This window comes from Castor canadensis, chromosome 16 (assembly GCF_047511655.1).
Source record: "Castor canadensis chromosome 16, mCasCan1.hap1v2, whole genome shotgun sequence".
Classification (NCBI taxonomy): domain Eukaryota; kingdom Metazoa; phylum Chordata; class Mammalia; order Rodentia; family Castoridae; genus Castor; species Castor canadensis.
The window spans coordinates 42,944,870-42,961,129 of NC_133401.1; the positions used below are offsets into that span (position 1 = coordinate 42,944,870).

Below are 16,260 nucleotides of genomic sequence, written 5' to 3' on the forward strand. Positions count from 1 at the left end.
AAAGTATAAAAAAGTATTTAAATAGTACTATTTCAGTTGATTTGCAAAGTTGTGAAACCTTCAGTACTATTTAATTCCAGATCATCTTCATTACTCCAAAAAGAAACCCTATAGCCATTAGCAGCCATTTCCCATTCTTCCTTCCTCCAAGCCCCAGGCAACCACTAATCTACTTTATATTCCTGTGAACTTTCTTATTTTGAACATTTCAGGTAAGTGGAATCATACATTATGTGACCTTTTGTATCTGATTTCATGCACTCAGCATTCTATTTTAAGATTAATCCACGTGGCAAACATGGAATAAAAGCACTGAAGCATGTAATAGTACTGTATTTCTTTTTATGCTGAATAATATTTCACGGGCTAGATAAGCCACATTTTGTTTATCTGTCTGTGAGTTGTGGACATTGACATTGTTTTCTTTTTGGACTATTAAGAACAATGCTTCTGTGAACATTCACATACAAATTGTGCAGACATATATTTTCAATTCCCCTAGGGATGTACTAGGAGATTGGTGTGGCCAGCTGGTAAGTCTATGCTTAACTATCTGAGAACCCACCAAATTGTTTTCCACAGATGCAACACCATTTTGCTTCCACCAGAAATGCAGAAGGGTCCCAATTTTCTGATACTTGTTATTATCTGTCTTTTTTGGTTATATCCATCCTCATGAGCTCAAAGAGGCACTCATTGTGCTCTGAGTTGTATTTCTCTGGTAGCTACATATGTTGGATATCTTTTCATGCATGTTGGTCACTTGTGTGTCTTCTCTGGAGAACTATTGATTTAGATCTGTTTTCTGTCTTAACAATTATGTTACTTATTATTTGATTATTGAGTTATAATAGTTCATTGTGTATTCTAGACACATTGCATATTCTAGATAGATTATTTGCACATATTTCATCCCAATCTGTGAGATATCTTTTTACTTTTTTTTAGTTTGTGTTTTGGTGGGACTTTTTTTGTTTTTAAAAAAAAAAACACAGGGCTTCATGCTTGCAAAGCAGGCCCTCTACCATTTGAGCCACACTTCCAGTCCATTTTTTTGCTTTGGCTATTTGAGAGATGGTTTCTCGCAAGCTACTTACCTGGACCAGCCTTGAACCATGATCCTCCTGATCTCAGCCTCCCCAAGTAGCTAGGATAAGAGGCATGAACCACTGGTACCCAGTTTCTTTTTACTTTCTCGAAGATATTATTTGAAGTAAAAAGATTTAAATTTGATAATGTCTAGTTTATCTTTCTTTTGTATCTGCTGGAAGTTTATCTAAGAAACCATTGCCTAATCTAAGACTCCTTGTGATTTTAATTTTCATTTCACTAATGATTAATAATGCTGGGCAGTGCCCTATGACTCTGATGGCCACTACCCATATGACCTTTAAGATTTCTCGGGGGCTGCACATACTACAAATGATGCTAGTGGCTTTCCTGGAGGGGTATGTCATGTTGTTCATCGTTCTACTTTTATAGAGTCCCCTCTGCAGCTCCATGAGGCATTACACCACTGGGTGTTCTCGCTAGGGGACCCAATCCTGTGGCAAAACTCTGCTTAGATTCCCAAGCTTTCCTTTGTAATTGTGGTGGTAGCTGCCATAACTGTATAATTCTTGCATCCTGTGCACCTGCAAAACCAGGATAGTATGGATACCATGCACACTGTGGTTTGCCACCTGCATAAGCTGCACTTGGGCAGCTTGAACCATGGCTGTAGTTACTGAATGCTTCACTGGCTGAATGCAGGGAAGTAAATTCTAAGGGAGTCATGAGCAATAAATCCACAGAGGGAGAGCACCCAGGGTTTTATGAAACAACTCTTCTCTGGGAGTTCTCTGGGCTTATGATGGGAAGAATGACTTTCAATTCTGAGATGTCCTGAACCCTTTTTCCAATTGTCCTGATGCAAAGCACTGGTTTCTTTTTTAATTTTTTTATTGTTTTATTGGATGGGGGTATCTTGTGGCATTTACAAAAGTTCTTATAATGTATCAAATATATCATACTTGAATTCACCCCCTCCACCACTCTCTTCATCCCCCCTCTCCCATTCCTGGAACAGTTTCAACAGGTATCATTTTTCCATTTACATACATGTGTACACATTTTTTGCACCATATTCACCCTCCCACACCCTTTCCCTGCCACCTCATCCCTCCCACTGGTACCAACCTCCCTCCCTAGCAGGACCTGTTCCACCCTCCAGTTCTTTGATTTTGTAGAAGAAAAAAGGAAAAAAAAAGAAATTTTGGTTTTGCTTATTTGAGATAAAAGTAGTTACACAGGGAGTTTCCGTGTGATATTTCCATGTATATATGTATTATAGCCCTAATTTGTTCATCTTCTCTAATTTTTGTTGTTGTTGTTCTGCCTTGGTCCCTTTCTTATGGTGGTTTTAGCCACTTTAGGAATTCTATACCATTCTTGTGTAGAGAGTATATCAACCATATTCACCTTCTTAGTTTCCTTTTTTACCCTCCTTCTCATATATGACCTCCCCTTAGCATGACCTGTTTTTCATAATATTGCTGTATTTGTGTTAGGTCTGTATTTCACATATGAGAGAAAACATGGAGCTTTTGGCCTTCTGAGCCTGGTTAACTTCACTTAAGATGTCTTCAGTTCCATCCATTTACCTGCAAATGAAAAAATATGAAACTTTTCATGAATTTGTGTGTCATTCTTGCCCAGGGGTCACACTAATCTTCCCTGTATCATTCCAGTTTTGGTGAATATGCTGCTGAAGTGAGCACACTTGGTTTCTTTTTTATCCATGCTAATTAATCTCTTTAGCAAGTGGCTTGGCTGACCCATAGCCCCCTGAATGCTCATTTTTGCTCCTTTCCTGGCCAGGCTTCAAATTTTCCAAATGTATCCAGTCTGCCTCCCTTTGCTCCTTGATCTGTAAATATGACTAGAAGTGGTCAGTCATACCCATGCCACAGTCAGAACTCTTTGTTTGAGATCCCCTTCACCAAACAAAGTAGCTTATCATTGGCCTTCCTTGAGTCTGAGGGCATAGGCACAATGCATCCAGGTTCTTTGCTGCACTGTAACAAGGGTGGCCTCAGGTCCAGTTTCCAATAGAATCCTCATTTCCATCAGCATTCTGGTTATGACCGCTTATCCAGTCTCTAAGATGTTTCTCCCTTAGTTACCTTGTCTTCTGAGTACTTCTCAGAATCACTCCTAATGCTCCAGTTAGAGCCTCTAGGCTATTCTTAGCTTGGTCCCAAACACTTTTTTTTTAATTTTTATTTTTTTATTATTCATATGTGCATACAGTGCTTGGGTCATTTCTCCCCCCGACCCCACCCCCTCCCTTACCACCCACTCCGCCCCTTCCTTCTCCCCCCCCACCCCCTCAATACCCAGCAGAAACTATTTTGCCCTTATCTCTAATTTTGTTGAAGAGAGAGTATAAGCAATAATAGGAAGGAACAAGGGTTTTTGCTGGTTGAGATAAGGATAGCTATACAGGGAGTTGACTCACATTAATTTCCTGTGTGTGTGTGTGTTACCTTCTAGGTTAATTCTTCTTGATCTAACCTTTTCTCTAGTTCCTGGTCCCCTTCTCCTATTGGCCTCAGTTGCTTTTAAGGTATCTGCTTTAGTTTCTCTGCATTGAGGGCAACAAATGCTAGCTAATTTTTTACGTGTCTTACCTATCCTCACCCCTCCCTTGTGTGCTCTCGCTTTTATCTTGTGATCAAAGTCCAATCCCCTTGTTGTGTTTGCCCTTGATCTAATGTCCGCATATGAGGGAGAACATACGATTTTTGGTCTTTTGGGTCAGGCTAACCTCACTCAGAATGATGTTCTCCAATTCCATCCATTTACCAGCGAATGATAACATTTCGTTCTTCTTCATGGCTGCATAAAATTCCATTGTGTAACAAAATTAGAAATAAGGGCAAAATAGTTTCTGCTGGGTATTGTGGGGGGAGAGGGAGGGGGCGGAGTGGGTGGTAAGGGAGGGGGTGGGGGCAGGGGGGAGAAATGACCCAAGCCTTGTATGCACATATGAATAATAAAAGAAAAAGGAAAAAAAATTCCATTGTGTATAAATACAACATTTTCTTAATCCATTCGTCAGTAGTGGGGCATCTTGGCTGTTTCCATAACTTGGCTATTGTGAATAGTGTTGCAATAAACATGGGTATGCAGGTGCCTCTGGAGTAACCTGTGTCACTGTGACACAAGTCCCAAACTCTTTTTAACCTCTTTGCATCACCCAGTTCCAAACTGCCTCCAGATATTTAGGTATAGTTAATGACCCCATTCATCCTACCAATTTTTTGTATTGGTCATTTTGTTGTTGTTGCTATAATGAATAACCCGAGGCAGGCCAAATTTGTATATAAAAGAGGCTTATTTAGCGCACAGTTTTGGAGTTTTTGGCGTGCTCTGGCTTAGCTCTCTTGGGTGCATCACATCAGGGTGGGAAGTATTGATCACATCACAAAACAGAAAGCCAGAGAGAGGAGTACTGCAATCCCTTCAATTAACTAAAGGACTTTCCACTAGGTGCCACCTCTTAAGGGTCCCATCACCTCCCACATTGCCACATGGGGAATAACCCTCCAACACGTGAGTCTTTGAGGGATGCATTTAAATCCACCTAATCATGGCTATATGGCAACATCCATCTATCTATCTATCTATCTATCTATCTATCATCTATGGTTATATCTAGCTACACACACACACACACACACACACACACACACACACACGCGTCAACTCAGTTCCATTGGCATTATCACATTATTTCTGATTATTGCAGAAAATAAGAATTTTTAGGGTGAATTCATTGATTAATTATAGAAAAATTTGACATTTGGAGGGGCTAGAAATGTAGCCTAGTGGTAGAGCACTTACCTAGCATATGTAAGGTCCTGGGTTCAATATCCAGCACTGTTACATTTTACTGGTGGAGTGGCTCAAGTGGTAGAGTGACTGCCTAGCAAGTGTGAGGTCCTGAGTTCAAACCCCAGTGCCACCAAAAATTAAAAAAAAATGTTTTGAAATTGTGTCAGTCTTCCAACTTTGTTTTCTTTTTTAAAGATTGTTTTAATTATGCTCAGTCTGTCACATTTCCATATGAATTTTGGCATTGTTTTGTTAATTTCTGCAAAAGGGCAGCTGGAATTCTGACAGGGATAGCATTGAATCTATGTGTAATTCTGGGGAATATTGCCTCAGAGACAATATTTTAAGTCTTCCAACTCATAAGCACAAGATGTCTTTCCACTTAGCTTTTCTGTAATTACTTTCAGCAATGTACTTGTAGTTTCTTTGTATTGTCTTCATCTGTTTTATTTTTGTACAAAGGTAATGCTGGCTTCAAAAAAATTAGTGGGGCTTGAAGTCAGGGTCTCATGCTTGCTAGACACGAGTGCTTTACTGCTGGAGCCACTCCACCAGCCCATTTTTGTGCTTGGTATTTTTGAGAGGGGGTCTTGAGAACTATTTGCCTGGGCTTGCACCCAGCAGTGTTGGGAATATTTTAAACTATGAACTTGATGTTTTTAAAGCTAGAACTGTCTAGTCCACCAAATGTCAATTTTACTGTATGTTAATTTTAAACAAAATTAGAAAAAATGTAGGTCTTTTTGTATTTTTTATTTCTTTTTGAGTCAATTCTGATAATTAATATCTTTTAAGAAACTTTATTTTTAATTGGGAAAAATATTAGTCCAAAGTTTGCAATGCTTCCTTTTTATCACTTTATTTATTTATTTATTTATTTTATGACTTGAGCAACTCCAGCAGCCCTGTTTTTTTTTCCTTTTTCTTTTATTATTCATATGTGCATACAAGGCTTGGGTCATTTCTCCCCCCTGCCCCCACCCCCTCCCTTACCACCCACTCCACCCCCTCCCTCTCCCCCCCACCCCCTCAATACCCAGCAGAAACTATTTTGCCCTTATTTCTAATTTTGTTCTAGAGAGAGTATAAGTAATAACAGGAAGGGACAAGGGTTTTTGCTGGTTGAGATAAGGATAGCTATACAGGGTATTGACTCACATTGATTTCCTGGGCATGGGTGTTACCTTCTAGGTTAATTCTTTTTGATCTCACCTTTTCTCTAGTTCCTGGTCCCCTTTTTGTATTGGCCTCAGTTGCTTTTAAAGTATCTGCTTTAGTTTCTCTGCATTAAGGGCAACAAATGCTAGCTAGTTTTTTAGGTGTCTTACCTATCCTCACCCCTCCCTTGTGTGCTCTCGCTTTTATCATGTGCTCATAGTCTAATCCCATTGTTGTGTTTGCTCTTGATCTAATGTCCACATATGAGGGAGAACATACGATTTTTGGTCTTTTGAGCCAGGCTAACCTCACTCAGAATGATGTTCTCCAATTCCATCCATTTACCCGCAAATGATAACATTTTGTTCTTCTTCATGGCTGCATAAAATTCCATTGTGTATAGATACCACATTTTCTTAATCCATTCGTCAGTGGTGGGGCATCTTGGCTGTTTCCATAACTTGGCTATTGTGAATAGTGCCGCAATAAACATGGGTGTGCAGGTACTTCTGGAGTAACCTGTGTCACAGTCTTTTGGGTATATCCCCATGAGTGGTATTGCTGGATCAAATGGTAGATCGATGTCTAGCTTTTTAAGTAGCCTCCAAATTTTTTTCCAGAGTGGTTGTACTAGTCTACATTCCTACCAACAGTGTAAGAGGTTTCCTTTTTCCCCTCATCCTCGCCAACACCTGTTGGTGGTGGTGTTGCTAATGATGGCTATTCTAACAGGGGTGAGGTGGAATCTTAGTGTGGTTTTAATTTGCATTTCTTTTATTGCTAGAGATGGTGAGCATTTTTTCATGTGTTTTTTGGCCATTTGAATTTCTTCTTTTGAGAAAGTTCTGTTTAGTTCACTTGCCCATTCCTTTATTGGTTCATTAGTTTTGGGAGAATTTAGTTTTTTAAGTTCCCTATATATTCTGGTTATTAGTCCTTTGTCTGATGTATAGTTGGCAAATATTTTCTCCCACTCTGTGGGTGTTCTCTTCAGTTTAGAGACCATTTCTTTTGATGAACAGAAGCTTTTTAGTTTTATGAGGTCCCATTTATCTATGCTATCTCTTAGTTGCTGTGCTGCTGGGGTTTCATTGACAAAGTTCTTACCTATACCTACTAACTCCACAGTATTTCCTACTCTTTCCTGTATCAACTTAAATTTGGGATCTGATATTAAGATCCTTGATCCATTTTGAGTTAATCTTGGTATAGGGTGATATACATGGATCTAGTTTCAGTTTTTTGCAGACTGCTAACCAGTTTTCCCAGCAGTTTTTGTTGAAGAGGCTGCTTTTTCTCCATCGTATATTTTTAGCTCCTTTGTCAAAGACAAGTTGGTTATAGTTGTGTGGCTTCATATCTGGGTCCTCTATTCTGTTCCACTGGTCTTCATGTCTGTTTTTGTGCCAGTACCATGCTGTTTTTATTGTTATTGCTTTGTAATATAGTTTGAAGTCAGGTATTGTGATACCTCCTGCATTGTTCTTTTGACTGAGTATTGCCTTGGCTATTCGTGGTCTCTTGTGTTTCCATATAAATTTCACAGTAGATTTTTCAATCTCTTTAATGAATGTCATTGGAATTTTGATGGGAATTGCATTAAACATGTAGATTACTTTTGGGAGTATTGACATTTTTACTATGTTGATTCTACCAATCCATGAGCATGGGAGATCTCTCCACTTTCTATAGTCTTCCTCAATCTCTTTCTTCAGAAGTGTATAGTTTTCCTTGTAGAGGTCTTTCACATCTTTTGTTAGGTTTACACCTAGGTATTTGATTTTTTTGAGGCTATTGTAAATGGAATTGTTTTCATACATTCTTTTTCAGTTTGCTCATTGTTAGTGTATAGAAATGCTAATGATTTTTCTATATCACTTTAATATCCATAGAATTTATAGTGATGCACTCTATGTTATTTCTGGTATTGGCAATTTGTGTCTTTTGTATTTTCCATGAAATGTCAAACCAGTCTCACATTAGGGTTTTTTTTTAGAAAAACAATATTATCTACTTTTGGTTTAATGATTTTCCTCTGTTCATTTTTTAGTTCATCGATCTCTGCTCTTTAATATTTTCTTCTTTTTAATTATTTTGAGCTAATTTTGCTTTTATCTAGCTTCCTAAAGTAGAGCCTTCAATCTTTATTTTAGACCAAATTTCTTTTCTAATACAAGCATTTAAAACTGTAAATTTCAGCCAGGCATGGTGACTTGGTGGATCAATGAGTTTGAAGCCAGCCTGGACTATGTAGTGAGATGCTCTCTCAAAAAATAAGAAGCAAAATAACAAGAATAAACTACAAATTTCCCTTTAAACACAAGTTTAGCACTTATTTTTGTTACATTCAAAATATTTTCTAACTTTGTGTATTTTGAAATTCTGTTATTCAGGGCATACATATTTAGGATTATGTATTTGTTTTGTTTTGAGATGGGGGGTCTCACCGTGTTGCCCAGGCTGGTCTTGAACTTCTGGGATTAAGTGATCCTCTTGCTTCAGCCTCCTGAGTAGGTGGAACTATAGGCATGTATCACTGCTCCCAGCAAATTAAGTTTTTACAAAAAGCAAATGAACCTATTTATTATTCTGAAGCACCCCCTCCCTTTGTCTGATATTGTTCCTCACCCTATAGTTTACTTTGTCTTTTATTAACAAAGCTGTTCAGCTCTCATGTGATTTGAGTTTTTATGTATTTTAATGTATATCTACTTTTAATGTCTTAAAGTAACTTTCTTATAGAGAACATATGTTTTGGTTTGTTATTTTGTTTACATTTATTGGATGTTATTGGACTGTTTAAAATTACATTTAATTTAATTATCACTATGGTTGAGTTGGGTAATTCAACCATCTTGACCATTTCTTCTTCCATTTGGTTTTGCTGGTTTGGGCCACTTTAAAAGAACTCTTGCTGCCCTTTTGGAGTGATTGAAAGTTTAAGTTATTTCATCTCTACCCATGGCTTTTCATTTGCATCTTCATTTTCGTGCATTTTCTCTTGTTTTAGTGGTTGCTTTCAATTATAAAATACATATCTTTAGCTTTTCACAGTCTGATTTCAAAAATTTCATGCCATTTAATTTATAATGAAAGAATCTCACTGTGGTACAGCTCCATTTACTTCCTCCTCTCCCTTGTGTTATTTTAAATTGCATTTTATTTTGATACATGTCATCATATATAAATTATAAAATCTCTTTTAAATGAAATTTTAAGACTTTTAAAAGTAACTTAGACTTACAAGAAGATTGTAAAATTACTTCAATGAGTTTCTGTATACCTTCACTTCCTCTAATGTTAACTAGCTTCTTGCAGAACCCTAGTACAAGTCTTAAGACTAAGAAATTAACATAGATACATTTCTGTTAACTGACAGCCTTTATTCAGATTGCTTCATTTTCCCACTAACTTTGTAGGACAGTTAGTGGGAAACTTCTAACTTTTGTCCTTTTCCTGTTCCAGGGACCAACCCAGCTTCTACATTGCCTTTGCATGTGTGCGCGCCCGCGTGTGTGTGTGTAAGTGTGTGTGTGTGTAAGTGTGTGTGTGTGTGTGTGTGTGTGTGTGTGTGTGTGTGTGTGTGTTTGTGTGTGTTTTTTATTGGGGTTCCTGGGGATTGAACCCAGGGCCTCATGCTTACTAGGCAAATGTTCTACCACTTGAGCCACACCCCCATCCCTGTGATCTTGACACCTTTGAAAAATTATTTTATAGACTGTCTCTTAAGTCGGACCTATTCTTTTCTCATAATTGGAAGGACGTTTGCACATTTTGGGTAAAGATACTCTGAAAGTGCAGGTCCCTTCTCAGCTTGTCCCATCAGGGACAAGCACGTGATATCAGTCTTATTAGTATTAGTAAGTATTATTCGTATTAATGTGAATCACCTAGTTCAGGTGTTGTCTGTCATAATAATCTTCTGAAATGCACTGTCTTTCCATTTGTAATTAATAAATATCTTGGAAGAGAGATTTTGAGACTGAGTAAACATGCTGCTTCTCAAAACGTCTCTTGCTAATTTTAGAACCATTATTAGTCTTGTCTGCCCTTCACTGCAGTGTGCTGATGGTGACTTTCTCTCCCTGTGTTCCTTCTGTTTGTGCTAACTGGAATTACTCTGTAAGAAGAGCTTCCCTTCTCGCTATGTAGTTATTTAGTTACTCGTTTATTTGCATCAGTATTGACCCTCCTATGTTTATTCTGATATGTAGGATTTTTTTGTTAATTTTGTTTTTATTAGCAAATTATTTTGTACTGGGGATACATTGTGGCATTTACAAAGATGCTCAGAATATATCTTAATTAAATTCACTCCCTCCATCATTCTCCTTTACTCCCCATCACCCTCTTCTTAGAAGTTTCAGCAGGTCTCATTTTTCCATTTTCATACATAATAATTCAATCATATTCATCCTCCCACACCCTTTCCTTCCCACTTGTGCCTACCCCCAAATAGGACCTTCATTTTTGAAAAAGACATTTTTGTTTGTTTAAGAGGGCTATACAATGTGTTTCAGTATGACATTTCCATGTATATATGTGTTACATGCTGAATTGGTTCATGCCCCCCATGTTTTCTCCCTTCTACCTTAATCTCCTTCTTATGGTGATTTCAACAGGTTTAAAAATTCTAAATTCATTCTTGTATAGAAAGTACATCAGCCACATTTACTTTCTTTTACCCTCCCAGGATATTCTTTTGCTGTGTGTTTTCTCACTCGCGTATTTTCACTCTAGACAATGGCCATTCTTTGAGGTTGGCTCCCGTGTTCTTCCCATATGTCCTCATCCTTTCTGAGCACTTCTTTACTTTCTGGTATTAACTATTTGTCCAAGGAACAAGGATTCTGGTTTGTTTGTTTTAAAGTGCAGAATGGTATTTAGAAGCTAAGATCTGAGCAGCAAATGTCCTCATTGTTACGGGGATGTCATTGGTTCTAGATTCTATCAATGTACAGAACTTGGAAATATTTGTTCAGTGCAGTAGCTTACACATGCACTGATTTATATTTATTTCCATGCCTAAGTGAGTATGTTTCAAAATTATTAGCTTACATTGATACTTTTAATTCTAGCTCCATGTCACAGAGTTTACTTTAGCCTTCCTCATTTATCTGTAATTGCATTCTTAGATGATAAGAAACACAGATTTTAATGTTTGTAATTGTATCAACTCATTTGTTCAACTCAAGTGTACATATAAAGTTGCTTCAAAATTGCCCACCTTACATCTGGTGTAAACAAATTTACTAAATTATAACATAGGATTTGAGTACAGTTCTTTTTTCTTTTGTTTTACAGAATCTAGCCAAAATGTATTTTTTTGTTACATAAGTTCCCCATCTCTTTCATTGTGCTCAGTCATTTGTAATGCACTTATATTCTTCTGTTATGATTTGTATTCCTCATTGGGTTCTCTCCACATCCTGGTTAACTTTATTTTATATAAATTTGCACACAGGAAAATTTACTCTTTGTAGAAAGTTCTAAGAGTTTTGGCAAATGCTTACAGTCATGAATTCACCACTGTAGTCATGATGCAGAACCCTTCTAATACTCGCTCAGTTCTCTTACACTATGTCTTAGGGTGGGCCCCTTCTCCATCTTCTGAGACTATTTTTCTCATTTGCCTTTTTCAACATGTCACAAAAGTTGAGTCATATAATAAGTAGATTTTTAGGCTTGTCTTTTTTTTTCATAAAGCATAATGCATTTACTATTCATTCTGTGTTTGAGTCAATGGTTGTTCCTGATTAGTCTTCCATTTTGTGTCATACCATTGGGATGGAGTTATCGATGCACTGGACAAAAGGCATCTGGATTGTGTTCATGATTTTGAATAAAGATGTTATATAAACATTCACTCACGGGTTTTTGCATGTCATATTTTTATTTATCTTGGATAAATACCTAAGACTAGGATTGCTTGATCTGATGACAGCTGTATGTTTAATTTTACTTTTAAAAATAGACAAACCATTTTCCACAGTGTCCATACCATTTTATGTTTCTACCATCAATGTATGATTTCCAGTTATTTTTCTCCCTGGCCAGCAGTTGAGATTGTCATTTAAAAAAAGAAAGTTGTAGGCATTCTAATAAGTGTGGTGTGATGACTAACGATAGGGAGCATTTTCATAAGATAATTTGGTATCTGTATGTCTTTGGTTAAAGTTTTTGTCATTTTAACTGTGTTGTTTGTTTTCTTACTGTTGAGTTTTTGAAGGTACTTTCTATGTTCTGTAAACAAGTCCTTTATCAGAAGTAATGATTTGGAATATTTTCTTCCAGGCCATGATTTATCTTTTCATTCTCTTTACTGTATTTCTCAGAGAAAAACTTTTTAACTATGAAAAATTCTGACTCACCCATTTTTCTTTTCTTTTGCTTTTGGTGTCCCTGGAACAGTTTGTGAATTAACATTTGAATAATATTGAGTCTTCCACTGCATATAAAGATGGCATATCTCTCCACTTATTTACATCTTTGACTTCTTTCATCACCAATTTATAATTTCACCTACAGATCCTGAAGATATTCTGCCACATTTACACTTAAGTATTTTGTTGGAAGTAATGCTAACTTCATAATGTTGAATTCCAGTTGCTCATTGTCAATACAGAGAAATACGATTGCTTTTTATATATTGACCTTCTATCTCACGATCTTGTTAAACCTTCTAGTTCTAGAAGGCTTTTTGTAGTTTTTTTGTGCATAATTTTCTTTGCAGACATCTGTGCCATCTGATAATAAAGTTTTCTTACTTTACAATTGCCTGCCTTGTACCTCTTTTCTTGACTAATTGCACTGGCTAGGACTTCTAGTGATAACTGTGTGGAAGTGGTTAGAAAGGACATCCTTGCCTGTTTCAAGTCTTACATGGGAAGGCACTCAGCCTTTCACCATTAAATAGCTTATGAATGGTCTCTTCTGGTGGATGCCCCCTTTTCAGCTAATTCCTTAATTGTCCTTCTTTATTTTCTGGATGAAATCATGTGGAATAAATTGCCATGAGTTCTTCCTTCAATGTTTCTTTGCTATGATTTTTTTCTGTTCAGTCTGCTAATACAATGATTTGTATTAGTTGAATTTCAAATATTAATCCGGTCTTCTTTCTTAGGTCACCATTATTCTTTTTATATATCGCTGGATTTGACTGTGTAGTGTGTATTGAGGATTTTGTATCTGTGCTCATGAGCACTGTTGATGTGCAATTGCTTCCCAACCCTGGGATGTGCATCCCTGCTTTGGGCATTAGGCTGTACCAGTCCAATAAAACAAGACGCTAAGTATTCTGTCCTTTTCTATTTTTTTGAATGAGGTTGTGTGGAATTGTGGTTAGTTCTCACTTAAATGTTTGGTATAAATGACCAATGAAGCCATCTGGGTTTGAAGTTGTATTTGTTGGAAGGCTTTTAAATATGAATTCAATTTCTTTAACAGACAAGGAATGTTCAGATTATCTACTTTGCCTTGGGTGAATTTCTTTCAAGGTTTTTGTGGTACTTGGGATTGGACTCAGGACTTTACACTTGCTAGGCAGGTGCTTTATTGCTTGAGCCATGACTCTAGTCCTTTTTGTTCTGGCTATTTGGTGGCTGGGAGAGAGTGTTCTCACTTTTTGCTCAGGCTAGCCTGGAGCATGGTCCTCCTATTTGAGGCTTCCTGCCATCACTGGGATGACAGTCACATACTGCATGCCCAGCTTTTTTCCCATTGAGGTGGGGGGTCCCATAAACTTTTTTTTTTGTCTAGATGGGACTGGAAGTGCAATCCTCCCAATCTCAGCCTCCCATGTAATTTGGGATGACAGGCACACACTACCATGCCCAGCTATTGGTTGAGATGGGAGTCTCATGAATTATTCACCCAGGTTGGCCTAGAACCATGATCCTCCTATCATGTCTTTTTGCCTATGCATGTCTTTAACCTATGTATGTCTTTATTTTGTTTTTTGAGACCACACCTCTCTATCTAGCCCTGATGGGCCTCGAACTCACAATGTTCCCGCCTCAGCTTCCCATGTGTTGTATTTGTCTTTATATTTAAAATAGGTTTCTCATATTACAGCGCGTGTGTGTATGTAACTGTTTCTTTAAATCCAATCTGATGATCTCTACTTTTTAGTTGGTATATTGAGACCCATTGCATTTAATATAATTACTAATATGAATGGATTAAGTCAACCATTTTATTGCCTTTCTTCTTTGTGTTTCGTTCCTCTGCACACATCTCATGCCACCTTTGGGATTACTTGAATTTTTTTTGCATTCCCTTTTCATTGATCTGTTGGCTTTTAAAAAATAGAATCTTTTGTATCTTTTTTAGTGGTTGCTCTAGAGATTGTTATACAAACTTAACTTTTCAAGGCAGAGGCAAGAGGATTTAAGTTCAAAGCCCACCAGAGCTACATCCCAAAACCCTACCTCAAACAAACAAAATTGTATCAAAAGGCCTAATTTTTCAATGCATTTAGAATTAGCATTTTGCTATTTCAAGTAAAATATAGAAGCTTTACTTTAGCAAACCCAAACCTCCCTTGCTTGAGTTATAGTTTTCATGGGTAGTGTATGCACTTATATTGGATCCTTTTCTCAATGTCATAATTTTTTTTTCTTTCTGTTTTTAAAACTTAAGAAGAGGACTGTGCACCAGTGGCTCATGACTATCATCCTAGCTACTCGGGAGGCAGAGATCAGGAGTATTGTGGTTCAAAGCCATGTCTGCGCAAATAGTTCATGAAACCCTATCTCAAGAAAACCCATCACAAAAAAGGGCTGGTGAAGTGGCTCAAGGCGAAGGCCCCAGTACCATCAAAAGAGAAAAATAGTCTATTTATCCATCATCCTTCATTTCTTAGGACCCCACTTTCCCTTTGGGATAATTTTTCTTTAGCCTGGAAACTTCCTTTAGTATTTATTTTAGAATAGTTCTGATAGTGACATATGCTCTCAGCTTCCTTCATTTGAAAATATTATTTTGTTTTCATTTCTGGAATACATTTTCATTGGATACAGAACTCTGGGTTGAAGTTTTTTTCTGTCAGCACTAAAAGGATGCTGTTTCATTGTCTTCTGACCTCCATAGTTTCTGATATAAAATCAACACTTTCTTTTAAAAAAATAGTAACATTATTTTTGACATAATAATTATATACACTGATGGTATGTTATCCTTTAATATGGGCATATATGTGGAATGATTAAGTCAAGCTAATTAATGTCTCCATCACCTTGCTTACATACCATTTTTATGGTGAGACATTTGAAATATATATATAGTACGTTATTATAGACTATTGTCACTCTGCAATGCAATAGATCTCAACATCTGTTCTCTTATTTATCTGAAACTTTGTACTGTTTGATTACTCACTCCCCACTCCCTCCTTCTCCAACCCCAAGCCTCTGGTAAGCATCATTCTTCTTTCTACTTGTAAGAGTTTTCCCCTTTTTAAGATTCCACATGTGAGACTGTGCGGTATTTGCCTGTCTGTGTCTGGCTTATTTCATTTCACATAATGTCCTCTAAGTTCACTTGAGTTGTCACAAATGACAGAAAGTCTCACCCCTTTTAAGACTGAATAGTTTTCACCCATGGACACTTTAGTTGACTCCTTATCTTGACTATTGTAAATAAGGCTGCACTGAACATAGGAGTGTGGCTATGATTCAACAAATTGATGTAGTTCCTTTGACTGTATAGCTAGGAGTGGGATTACTGGATCCCAGGGTAGTTGTATGAGAAAATTCCATCTTTCTTTTTTTTAAAATGGCTGTACTAATTTACCTTCCACCAAGTGTGCAAAGGTTATCTTTTCTCCACATCCTCATTAACACTTATCTTTTTTATTTTTGGCAATAACCATTCTAACACGACTTATTGTGGTTTTAATTGTATTTCCCAAAGATTAGTGATACTGAGCAGTTTCTCATGTACCTGTTGGTGGTTTGTATATCTTCTTTTGAGAACTACCTGTTCAGTTCTTTGTCCAGTTTAATTTAAAAAAATCAAGTTCTTGTTGAGTTCCTTTTTTTGGATATGAACCCCTCATCAGAAGTATAGATTGTAATTAAGTTTTCCCCAGTCTGTGGCTTGTCTTCACTTTGTTAATTGTTTCCTTTGCTGTGTAGAAGCTTTTTAGTTTGATGTCATCCCCTTCATCTATTTTTGCTTTTGTTGTTTATGCTTTTTGAAATCATACCCAAAATCTGTTGTCCA

The 16,260-nt window shown here is 37.1% G+C and overlaps 2 non-coding genes across 2 annotated transcripts; both read right to left on the reverse strand.

Moving 5' to 3' along the window:
• Positions 1-2,652: 2,652 nt before the first annotated feature.
• LOC141418280 (U6 spliceosomal RNA) lies at positions 2,653-2,759 on the reverse strand. Its single transcript, XR_012442963.1, has one exon. It is a non-coding gene; the product is annotated as a U6 spliceosomal RNA (small nuclear RNA).
• A 6,881-nt stretch (positions 2,760-9,640) lies between these two features.
• Positions 9,641-9,713, reverse strand: Trnat-agu (transfer RNA threonine (anticodon AGU)). The gene has a single exon. It is a non-coding gene; the product is annotated as a tRNA-Thr (tRNA).
• Between the last annotated feature and the right edge of the window lie 6,547 nt (positions 9,714-16,260).